At 40.0% G+C, this 13260-nt stretch overlaps 1 non-coding gene across 1 annotated transcript; it reads left to right on the top strand.

Moving 5' to 3' along the window:
- Positions 1–9097: 9097 nt before the first annotated feature.
- On the top strand, positions 9098–9172 carry Trnas-cga (transfer RNA serine (anticodon CGA)). The gene has a single exon. It is a non-coding gene; the product is annotated as a tRNA-Ser (tRNA).
- The last annotated feature ends 4088 nt before the right edge of the window (positions 9173–13260 follow it).

Below are 13260 nucleotides of genomic sequence, written 5' to 3'. Positions count from 1 at the left end.
ATTTACAAATTGTTTTCAATTGTCATACACACGTACACTTATAGTCCATGACAAATTGCTTTGAATCATTGTGCACAGGCGCATAAACAACTCCATGACAAATTAGTTGAAATCATTGTGCACAGGAACACAAACAACTCCACGAAAAATTGCTTTAAATCATTGTGCACAGACGCACCAACAGTCGCATAAACATCAGCGTGCTCAGAACATCAGTAAAAAAAAAAAAACAGACGTGATAATATCGTTCATGGTAATAAATGAAAAGCATCAGTTTGCTTTTGTTCTACAGTATTGTAATTTTGTTCTACAATATTGTAGAACAAAAACAAACTGGTGCTCTTTATTTATTATTATAATGTTGTTCTACCAAGAACTGACGAAAGATTCTGTTAATATCGTTCATGGTAACTAGCTGACTGTTTTACTCTGCACATAGTATGTGAGTCTACTGTTAAGAAATTTTTTGCGGGGTAAGGATGAAAACAAAATTTTACTGAAATGTCACTTATCTTTTACATCATCGCAAAAACTATGTTGCCACCGTTGAATTATATGTATTCAGTGAAAAAGGTCGCTATGTGTACCCAGTACGCCGCTAAAGAAAACCCATCTGAGCGTGTCTTGAAGTAAACATGTTTTGTCGAAGACTCAGGGCATAAATATTGATATAACTTGCATCATTGTATTGGTTTATTTGTGAGGAGGCTAAAAGCAGACTCAGAAGATGCAGTATTGGTCAATAAATATTTCACTGACAACTCAGAGTCAATGTCTCTCACAACGGTACAGTAAAGATCCATAGTAAGGCGGAAACGTAGCGTTAGTTCGCCAAGTGTCCATGAAATAATTGCATAAATCCAGTTTAAGTGACCTAACATAGCGTTGCTGTAAAAAAAAATAAAAAATAAAAAGTCCCTTCGTTCATAAGTGTCTCATGCTGCAGAAGTGTATGCTTAAATATTTCCATGAATGTTCTGACTCAGCATAATACATAATTGACAAACATTGTTACAAATGAGTAAATACATAAGCTAGAATAAAAATTGAAATGTGTGTTTGTTACCATATTGTTACGCAAACAAATACCTAAAATAAGTTTCATTAACAGATTGGTTTTGATGGTGGCATTCAAGATCAGTCCACAATAAATAGCTAAAGTTGACAAATTGTTCCATAGTAACGTATAAATGAGATTTTTTACATCACTGTTATACAGTATTCTGGGTGATTAAACATAAGTAAAGCATTGTATGAATACAAGACATAAATTGAGAATAAAAATCATAGCATTATCGTACAAATATCTGTCAAAGTACTGTTACAAAAGTAAAAGCTTCCTTAAGGTTGTCTTACTTGCAGTGTACAGTAGTCATGAAACACAATACTATTTCCTACAAAAATTTCTAGTTCGAGCAACTATTCAGAAGGAAAGTCGATGAAGGAAGGAAATAACAGTTTTGCAAAAAATTATTGTTGTACAAGTCAAAAGAAAATAATTACATTAAAGTGCCAACCGCCAACCGTCAGTCCGTCACAAAAAGTAATGAAAGTGAAAGTGTGGCCATACATGCTAACTCAGTGCACGTGCTAACTAATCATAATCACGTAAAAAAATACTTAGCATACGTCCAATGCAAGACATGTAAAGTATATTTATGTGTAGCCTTACAGCTATACAAATACGATAAAGAGTAGTTGTGCTAAATGGTTACTAAATGTGTTTAAATCTGTTAAGCTGAGCTGAAAAAGTAAAAAATATCATTAACCTGTTAAGTGAGACGGAAAAGTTGTTAGGACAAGCAAAACCAAACCGTTGTCAAATCAAGCACATGAACAGAAGTGTCATCTCTCATAAATATCACTACCTACACATAAAAATGCTTACAGGCCAGAAAGTTCTCTTCACAGTGTATCAAATAAAGTAGCAAATTTACCAATACATCTCGTCTCTATTCATAGGAAATCTCCTACCCCACACAAAAATCACTAAAGCGCAAGAGCTCAAAGGTACAAGCAAATCATCACGTAGTCTCTAACAGTCCCTAACCTCAGTGTCTGTCTCCTGAAATCTTAAAACATATCTCCTCAAATACATAACTCATAAATCCACAAAATCAACATCATCATCATGTCATCCAATAATCGTTATAAACTCATAATTACTTCTATAACACACGATATGTTACTCAAAGAACCTGACATGACGCTTTACTCATCGTTCTTACTCCGCATTCAGTTCTGAATGCTGGAAATAAGAAACTATCTCCGATTAGTAACAAAAGATGTTAAATCCATCCAAAAAATTCCGTACCTGTTCCACAATAGCGTACTGTACAATACTTGCCAAACACTGTCCAATTGTTGCTGAATTTAGTGTGTCAACCTGTAAGAAAAATTTCATTAACTCATCAGAAAGTAAGTACTGTTGTCACTTGAATTTGGGATATTGGCTGTCAGAGAATGATTACTACACGACTTGCTGTTTACTGTGTTGAAAGACATGGCAATTATGACAGCAAAGAAAAATATTCAAAACAAACAAAGAAATTTTTTTAGAAATCATCCCAATGAGCTGCAAGAAAACACAACTGATCCGTAAATAACGCAACAGCAAAACAAAACTGCAAGCAAGTAGCGACCGAGGGCAATGCACTTTATCTGAGTACTTGAAAAAAAAAAATCTCAGAAAATTCTCCGATTCCCGAACGCACAAGGAATGCTACCAAGTGAACGTTCTTGGTTTAAATTTATTTTAGTGAAAGTGGGTCTGTTGTGTTGATTGTGTTTTTAATGTTATATTGTCTGTTATACGCTAAACATTGGGCTTCTTTTGAATTGTGCGCATATCTAACATCGAAGCTAATAACTTGCATAACGATAACTGTTGGTGACAAAATTCAACTACGAGAATACATAGAGAACTCTAACCGCGAGAATTCTAAGAAAAAGCATGCTCTGTCTGAAACTTATTGTTATCACAAAATCTGGCTATGAACTGTGATTAAAGACTGATTACTTTGAAACTAAAGTTGGTCCCTGTGAAATTAAATTAAAGAAAGAATTTGTCTTCTACACTGTTTGGCTTACCTGGATCGTACTGGATAACTCCGTGCAAACTGCTGTCGTAACTACAGCGCGTCTCGATAACAGAGATGCAAAATCTCATTACTGAGATAATGCAAAGTTGCAATGCATTCTCTAAAAACATTGCAATCATTCTTGGTTCATAATTTTTTATAATGGTTTTAAAAAATTTAATATTAGTTGACTGTTGGGAAATGGACAATGACTCTGGTTTAAATAAACTCAATATCAATCACATATCATTTTACTTAAAAACATTTAATGAAACTTCAACATAGCTAAGCTTGTAACACCTATTTTTCGACCTATTTCGTATCTTTATCGATATTTGTGTGTCAATTTTTAGTGTTGCTTATGTAGAGTGTTGTATTTGTCATGGAAATCTTTGACTATGTATATATATTTCAGTTATGTGAACTTTTGAATGATGTTGTTTAAATTGTGCTTATGGACTTAAATAACTATTAGAACAATTGTTATATCATGTACCGTAAATGACTTGGTCCATAATTAGGGAAGGTAAGGTTGAATGTAAAAGATGTAGGGAAGCCCCGCAGCTACGGAAGTAACCTAGCGGAGTGGAAAAGGCATGGTTGGTGCCCTAGTGGCAAGTTGTCCTTAATGACGGGAAAGGAATCTGGGCTGAGCAGTGCTGTGCTGTGGTTAACATCTCGCTAGCAGTAGCGGGTCATTGTGCCTCATATTCTTGGAGTTTTGAGGCCAGAGGAGCTTAAAGGCAGTATTTATGTGTCTCGGATGCTGCTTTTGGTGATACTATTACCATAGCATGGTTTTTGGCCCTGTAAAAATATAATTCCGACGCCAAGAAGATCTGTAACAGAGCCAGTCCAACAGTACTACCATGACTGCATCGCCGCCATGTTAACAACTACTGCAAATTACGCCACCAGTGCCTCCAACCTTCCTCTAAATTTTTCATATTTTGCACTTTGTACATTGATCAGGTATTTGTGAAATTTGGTTGATTTTAATAATAATCGTTGTGTTGCTGAAAACTATCTTACACCCATGATTATCTCAAATCAAAAACCAGGATGGGAATCTTACCCTAATGAATGTAATTCCCAGTGTCCTAATTTATTATGGAGAGACGTATTCAGCAACTGTAAAAATAGTAATGTGTGGAGTTTTAATGTTTAAAGTTCAGTTTTGTAGTTTGAGAGATACTCCAATTCCAGTGCAATTTTAAACCAATCTTCTGTCATTTTATTAAATAATTTGCCTTAGCTGAAAAGCTGCCTGAAAATAGTAAAGTTGATCTTAAAGATTACTAACTGTTGCATTTATGCACTTTGATCAGAATTACAGCCGGCCGCGGTGGTCTCGCGGTTCTAGGCGCGCAGTCCGGAACCGTGCGACTGCTACGGTCGCAGGTTCGAATCCTGCCTCGGGCATGGATGTGTGTGATGTCCTTAGGTTAGTTAGGTTTAAGTAGTTCTAAGTTCTAGGGGACTAATGACCACAGCAGTTGAGTCCCATAGTGCTCAGAGCCATTTGAACCATTTTTTTGATCAGAATTACGAAGTTTTATCAATCTTCTTTGCATTAGAAATGTTTTGTTGACATTTGGACAGCCAACTATACCTTGAGTTGGTTAAAAGGTTGCTTATCAGAACACTTTTGTTATTTAAGGAGTTAACTTTGTTGTAATCTACTTAAGAATTATTGATGAGAATACTTACCATTTCTCACACATACTTGTTTAGTTTTGTTAATGAGCGTGGTTCTTCAAATCACGAAAGTTTAAGGGCCCTCATGTACTAGGCTAGTGAGTTAATGAAAGCAAAGGCTCCTTCAGAGCCCATATAGTTAGATTTGCATTCTGTTTAATTGTTTCAAACCGAACTTAAAAAAAAATATTTGTTGTGTTAGCAATTCTAACGCAAGTTGGTTAATGCACAGGAATAGAGACTCTGTACTAAGCAATGATGTTACAGAGTATGATCATTAAAAGACCCCCTGATTTAAATCAGAATCATTTCATGCTCTTCTCTGGTTAGTATTGCTACTATATTCATGTGTATTGGTGATTGCTTCTATAAACTGCTGCATCTAGTTCGTTTAAGGTACGTGTTGTTGAGAGTGGTGTGTGTGTGTGTGTGTGTGTGTGTGTGTGTGTGTGTGTGTGTGTGTGTCTCAAGGAAGGTTAGGCTAGCCTTAGCACTGCCTTCTGCTTTATGATATTGCTTGACACAAGAAGGTTTAATTAGGCTGGCGACCAATACTAATATGTAATGTTAACTTACTTATACTCTGCTGGAGTGTTTCGGAAACGAATGGCTCTGAGGACTATGGGACTTAACATCTGAGGTCATCAGTCTCCTAGAACTTAGAACTACTTAAATCTAACTAACCTAAGCACATCACACACATCCATGCCCGACGCAGGATTCGAACCTGCGACCGTAGCGGTCGCGCAGTTCCAGACTGTAGCGCCTAGAACCGCTCGGCCACTCCGGCCGGCTCGGAAACGAATCCCAGTTAGATTGTTCTGATTACATTAGGTTATATCACGGTCACAACTTTCTCAAAAATTCCTCGCACAGGTTTACCGTTAGCATCGATTGCCGTTTAAGGTGGTCGGTGTTATTGTTACAAGCCTTCCATGAGATCACGCTACTATAATCCAAGAATTAAAAAAATTAAAATTCACATATATTAGCTTTTCTGAAACAAAATAATTTTTAAATACATTTCTCTCACAATGATCGATAAACTCTAACAAAGAAATGAAGAGCAAAAAGATTCCAAGTATGGATGTCTGACGAAGCAAGAATTCCACATTATCAAAGCGCTGCCGCAAATAAAACAAACTTAATGATTGCCTGTAATTCATTCTTCACAAAGAGTATAATCGTAGCCAAGTAAAAATTCTTTTTCCCTCCGTAATAAATCTTGCATTATTCCATAACTTAATTCTCAGAAATCTTCATTGTTTGCTGTTTACTGCTATTAAAACAAAATTCAATTGTTTATATCTAACACCAAAGCTCAACTGTCTGTCTTCTCTCCTTCCCTCGCGATTAACAGATAAATTTGGTGGGCATCATCGCAAAGCAAAGTTCATTGCTAACTCATCTCTGTGCGGCGCAGCTTCTCTAGCGAGAATGCGTGCGCGTGTCTAAGCACTTCAGACCTTACGAGCACCATTCCAGGCATCCAAAACAAGAAAAACTCCTATGAAATGGATGTTAGGCATCTATGGTGAAGTCTGTGTAAGCCATATTTGTGTACAGACAACTGTCAACCCATCCTCGGCCTGCATGTTTGCCTAACATGCATATCAGGCGGCTGAACGTTGCCTCTTATGGGACGGGCACTGCCAGGTGCCCATTAGCTCTCTCCCAGGCAGGCGCAGGTTGGGTGGTCTTCCCTTGTAGATCATCGAACGTGTATTGGGTATAGTATGCCGGCAGTTTATACGTCACTGTGATCCCGGTACCATTCTTAATGTGTTGTGGATTCGTGTTCGCGTCATGTGGAAGGGAATCCCCACAAACATTCACACATCCTCTTTGATTTCAGTGTGCGACGTTTAGAAACTCTGACTCCATCACGTACGGCTTCTCACCAAATGAATATCCGAAATTCATTATTCAAATGCTATTCAGTAATGTATTTGTGCTTTATCTTGCACGTAAACTGTGGCATGGAGCCCATATATCACATTTACAATTTTTACTGTCACAATTGTACACAAACATTTATGTCTGTAACTATGGAATGGTGAGATGGGAGGGACTCAGCATCCTCTGAAGTTCATATTGTCCTTTGTTATTTAACAAGCTCACTACAGAGTTATTACAAGCAAGTTTCTGAATAAGATGCAAATTGTGGCGACTTCATTTGCGGCTTACGCTTTCTCATAAATGCTCCTGGTTATCGTTTTCACAATGTGTGTGAAAACATATTACATTTATTTCCCAATATTTCAGATATGCTTTCAGAAAGTGCCGATACCTCAGACGTTATGTTCACAGTATGCAAGCAAGATAAAGTAATATATTTTCTGCAGGCACAGTAAGTCCAGTTTGAGGTACTGAACAAAAGTTGTTTAAATACGCACTATGAGACGACGTCGGAAAGTAAGTTATACACATCGTCCCACGCTAAGGCTATAGTGCATCCAAAGTGACGCACTGTTAGAAGAGAGAACGTAGAGAAAGTGTTCCAGGTTTCCTCCATACAGGAACTGCACTGAACAGATATTTGAATGTTGTGCAGGGACAGTTGAATTTAGTGAAACTAAACTTATAATTGTGATTCACATTGTAGGAAGTACCAGAAATTAGTTATACGTGGTGACTTCAATGTAACTTTTCTATATGATGATGCAAGAAAAAGGATATTGGTAGAGCTCCTAAATTCATACGATCTGATGCAGACAGTGTTTTTTCCAACTAGAGTGCAGGGGAACAGCAGCACAGCCATAGACAATATTTTTATTCATTCTTCATTACTAGATGCGCATTCTGTTAGTAAAAGGGTGAATGGCCTTTCAGACCATGATGCACAAATTTTAACACTAAAAGGGTTTTGTACTCGAACAAATGTCACATGTAGGAACGTTAATCCAAGAGCAATATAGAGTTTTTTCAACCTTGTCAAGGAACAAGAGTGGCACGATGTTTATAGTGCCGATAACATTGATGATAAATATAATGCTTTCCGTAAAACATTTCTCATGCTCTTTGAGAGTTGCTTTCCATTAGAACTTCTAAACGAGGTACTAGCAGTAAAACGCAGCCTCGGTAGCCGACTAGTGCGATAAGGGTATCATGTAGAAAAAAGCGGGAATTATTTCAAAATGTTAGAAGTAGTCACAATCAAGCTACAGTAGCCCCTTACAAGCAATATTGTAAGGTGCTTAAAAATGTGATAAGGAAGGCAAAGAGTATGTGGTACGCAAATAGAATAGCTAATTCACAGGATAAAATTAAAACCATATGGTCAGTTGTGAAGGAAGTGTCTGGTCAGCAGCACAAGGTCGACGATATAAAGTCAGTTCGTAGTAAAAATATTTCTGTTACTGATAAATCAGATATATGTACAGTACTTAACAATCATTTTCTGGGAATTGCTGGTGAATTAAATAAAAATTTAGTTTCTTCTTTCTTAGTAAATGTCTTTCCGAGACTGATGTCTGAAATACTCGTCTTTGATACAGAGAGGGGGGGGGGGAGACTGAGTCAGTAATTAAATCACTGAAGACTAAGGTCTCTCATGGATACAATGGAGTTGCTAGCAGAATATTAAAGTACTGCGCTGCACATGTTAGCCTTGTATTTAGCCATATTTGTAATATGGTCAGTTTCCTGAACGATTAAAATACTCAGTAGTAAAGACGCTTTATAAAAAGGGAGAAAAAGGATAATGCAAACAATGTTAGACCTATATCTATGCCGTCAGTGTTTGCTAAAGCTATTGAAAAGGCTGTGTATGTAAATATAATTGATCATTTTATAATACATAACTTGATATCAAATGTACAGTTAGGATTTAGAAGTCGTTTAACAACTGAAAATGCGATATTCTCTTTTCTCTGTGAGGTATTGGATGCGTTACACAAAAGGTTTCGAACGCTAGGCATATTTTTGATTTAACTAAGGCATTTGATTGTGTTGATCACAAAGTATTGCTCTAGAAGTTGGACCATTATGGAATACAGGGAGCAGCTCACAATTGGTCACGTCTTACTTTAGCAACAGACAGCAAAGGTCATTATTCACAATGCTGAGACTGGCTGTAATGTGGGATCTGAGTGCGGCAGGGTCAAGTGGGGGGTGCCCCAGGAATCAGTGTTGGGGCCTCTCCTGTTCCTTATTTATATACAGGGTGTTTCAAAAATGACCGGTATATTTGAAACAGCAATAAAAACTAAACGAGCAGTGCTAGTTCTGCGAGTTTCGCAGGAGAGCTTCTGTAAAGTTTGGAAGGTAGGAGACGGATACTGGCAGTAGTAAAGCTGTGAGTACCGGACGTGAGTCGTGCTTCGGTAGCTCAGTTGGTAGAGCACTTGCCCGCGAAAGGCAAAGGACCCGAGTTCGAGTCTCGGTCGGACACACAGTTTTAATCTGCCAGGAAGTTTCATATCAGCGCACACTCCGCTGCAGAGTGAAAATCTCATTCTGGAAACATCCTTAACAAATTGTTTCATCAGCCCCAACTTAATGTGAAGTGGTGGAAGTAACACCTTTTTGGGATCCACAAGGCTTTTCCCCTCAATATTTTTAACCCCTACCTGTAAGGTTTTCCTCAAGGGCCAAGCTTTTTTTATGTAGTGTTGCCTTCCGTCTCTACTGTCCCATTCACAGAGAAAGCAAGGGAACTTTGTATAGCCACTTTGTTGACCAAGCAGCATTGAAATCACTTTTAAATTACCACATATTGTCCATTTGTGGTCTGAATAGCAGAGTTTGCTTAAAATCAATTCAAGGTTTACGTAACATTCTTTTAAGTGAACCGAGTGTCCAACTGGTATAGAAGCATACTTACTGCAATTGTGTAGAAGTACTGCTTTAAGGCTTCTTTTTGAAGAATCAATAAAAAGTCTCCACTCACCAGGAGCATACTCTACTCTGAAACGTCCCATAAGTCCAGGAACATCACTGCAAAACACCAGATCACCTGCTTGAGAGAAGAAAGACACAAACTCCTTTTCCCTCGATCAATACCAATAAAAGGATGAACCCGGAGCCAACGTATCTTTATCTTTCAATCTAGATCCTAAAACCTTTGCCAATTCTTTAGAAAGGCCTAGGACTATACTTAAATCGTTCAGTTCAGATTGTGAGAATGGAATGGGATCGGTTGTGCCAGGATCGTAGGAATCTCTGTCTTCTTCACTATCACCTTATTGAGCCAATAGCTCGTGATCATCTATATCATCCAAAGAAGCTGGAGGAGATGGTATTGGTACTTCAGGTCCATGAGGAACAGGGCGAATGGCTGATAGAATGTTAGGGTAAGGAACATCCTTTTTGTTTTCCAAATTGTAACCTCGTACGTTGCATGAACAAAACTAGCAGTCATCACTATGATTTTTTGGCTCCCTCCAAACCATTGGTTTTCCAAAACATAAGGATTCCTTTTTACGTTGAAACCATTGCCTCAGTTCTTCAACACACACTGAACAAACTTTGTGAGGGGCCCAAGGCTTATCTTGATCGCCTAACTTTATACCAAAATTGGCGAAATATACTTTTTAAACAAAATTGGTAATGTTTCTTTGTTGCTCTTTAACGGTATAGTTACCACAAATGTAGCAGAAGCAATCTCGCGAGTTTATACATCCTCTGGTAGCCATTGTCCATTGTCCATAAAACAACTTCACAACACAAGGAAACAGTCACTACTTTAAAGCAATAGTAACAACAAAACGTGAACAGCACAGAGTGAAGAGGTACTATGAACTGAAGGACAACAGCAGAAGCTCACTACTTGGTAGTGGCGGGGGAAGGGGCAGCGCGACAGACAGGCACTGACATGAAAATACTGCTGGTTTCTCCTAATTATTCTTTATTTTACGTATATCTAGTACAAAAACGGCTAAATAACAGTTTACGGAGATCCTAAAAACCAAAATTCAAACTCACTAGAGTACTGAAATATCTAAAAAAGCTACAACTAGACAAGCAGTTTCTGAAATAACTGTACGTGATGGAATTTTTCACTATTTTTCCCGAAATTAGCGTTGAAAACACTATAAAAATAACTTTATAAATTTGAAACACTTTTAATTCGCAGACCTGTGTAACATATGTTATGTCTGTTCTTTCGTGCCGCGAGTGATGAGGATAATGGGCAAGCGGCCCTATATTAGTTGTATGTGGATAAGTTGAGAATTGGCGTCTGACGGGGAATATGCTAGTCCGTGCAGTTGCAACGACCTCTGTCATCGCATGGTTCCGTCTGCTTTCGGCAGTGGTGAGGCGAGCACGCCTGTCCTGCTGCCGGCGAGCGAGCGCGCGCTTGTTTACTTCTGCGTAATGGCTGTCTTCGTGTCCGAAATCACTCACCACCATGGTGTTTTCCTATCGCCAAGCCACGACTAAATGTTTCGTTTGGATCATGAGCGACCAAAAGCGTATGAGGTTGAACTGTTTATACGGGACGAAATGCATCCCCCGCCGCATAATGTTCTCTAAATCCATATCCCGATCCTTAGTACCACTTTGTATATGAAGCTAAAGAATGAAGTGTTGTGCGCCGCGCCGGCCGCGGTGGTCTACCGGTTCTAGGCGCTCAGTCCGGAACCGCGAGACTGCTACGGTCGCAGGTTCGAATCCTGCCTCGGGCATGGATGTGTGTGACGTCCTTAGGTTAGTTAGGTTTAAGTAGTTCTAGGTTATAGGGGACTGCTGACCACAGATGTTAAGTCCCATAGTGCTCAGTGCCATTTGAACCTTTTTTTTTGTGCGCCGTCATGCTAACGATCTCAAATTCCGATACTCTGACTCCATACATGGACTGTATGATCACGCTGGTTTTGGCCTCCGAACGTTGCGGGATTTCGAACTCCCGTTTTACGTGCTGTTGGATGTTGTGTTCAAATGGCTCTGGGCACTATGGGACTTAACAGCTGAGGTCATCAGACCCCTACAACTTAGAACTAATTAAACCTAACTAACATAAGGACACCACACACATCCATGCCCGAGGCATGATTCAAACATGGGACCGTAGCGGTCACCCGGTTCCAGACAAGCGCCTAGAACCGCACGGCCACTCCGGCCGGCGTTGGATGTTGTGGTGCCCGCCTTTAAACCTTGCGACAACGTCGTCAGTCACGTTGCTGAAACGTGGAAGACGTTTGAAACATACCATACTCCCAGTGCTGTCTGTCAGATAAAAAGTAACCTGAGAAAGCACATGCCTTCCCAACTGGTTAACTTCTGGCTTCAGGGCTGTCGTCATGTACGGTGTCCAGCCCCGCAGTTGTTCAGATTGTGGTCAGGAAGCCCACGTCCGTTCTGAATGCCTCCGACGTAGGCTGGTTCAGACGCCGATAGGAGACATCTTATGCGTCCGCTGCGGGGCTCCCTACTGCGCCCACTTTGAATCACTTGGCACAGGCATCGAGTCCCCTCGACAAGGCGAAGAACGTTTTGCCTGTCTCTCCTGCACTGCCGCCGGAGGAAGTACCAACGGACAATGGCCGTCAGCAGATGCAAGCCTCCTGTCCCGACCACATGGATGTTTATCGTTGAGTTGTACTTACCTACGCTTTTCTGCCGTCTGGCCACAAGCCGGACGACAGCCACCCGCCAACCGATACAGAACACCATACAGTAGAGCGTCGGTTATCCAAACGTCGGTCAACCGAACGACCGCTTAACCGAACTGTGTACTCGCTCGCACCTGTTACTCTCCCGCCCTACCGTCCATCATCCCTCTCACTCCCAAACCAAGTTTCCCACAGTAGTCGCCGCACTGAGCCACTGCTGGCGGAACATTGCTTCTAATGGGGCCTTCACAAGCCACTGCTGACCGGCCATGCCGCCAGTCGCTGTGTTTCAACAATCGGCACACTTCTGTCGGCCTGGCACTGGCAGTAGAAGTAGCGGCAGTATCAAAGCTGTTCACAGCAACAGCTGCGGCAGCTTAGAGTTGAGTCGTGCCGCTCCGCTCAGTTTGAAGGATTGCGCGCCCCCAAGAAGAGCTTCTCACGGTGCAAACAGTCACCTTCTGTTCTCTGTTACGACCACTTGTGTGCTGCTGCGTGAAGAAGTGAACTTGACGATACAAATTGCTTAAACGTAAACGTGTTGTTCTTTCTATGAGGGACAAGTACGAGATTGTTAAAAGGTTAAAAGAAGGTGAATCTGCAATCACTTTATCCAATGAGTAAAAGGTGGGGGAAGTGGACAATTACGGATATAAAAAAACAAAAAACGAACACAGCAAATTTTATAGCTATGCTTGATTCTACTGGTGGATCAACAAGCCGTAAAACTATGAAGCTCGCCACTAACACAGATCTAGATGTTACTGTTTACAAGTGGTTTACACAAAAGAGATCGGAAGGAGAACCTATCTCAGGTTTGTGGCAAATAAACATCTACAGTTCGATTATCCGAACAAACCAATTTTCCGAACACCCATGTCCCCCAATTACTTCGAATAATCGACGCTCTACTGTATTAGGAAGCA

Source organism: Schistocerca gregaria, chromosome X, assembly GCF_023897955.1.
Source record: "Schistocerca gregaria isolate iqSchGreg1 chromosome X, iqSchGreg1.2, whole genome shotgun sequence".
Classification (NCBI taxonomy): domain Eukaryota; kingdom Metazoa; phylum Arthropoda; class Insecta; order Orthoptera; family Acrididae; genus Schistocerca; species Schistocerca gregaria.
Note: the sequence above shows the minus strand (reverse complement) of the source record. Positions and strands in the feature narration are given on the sequence as shown.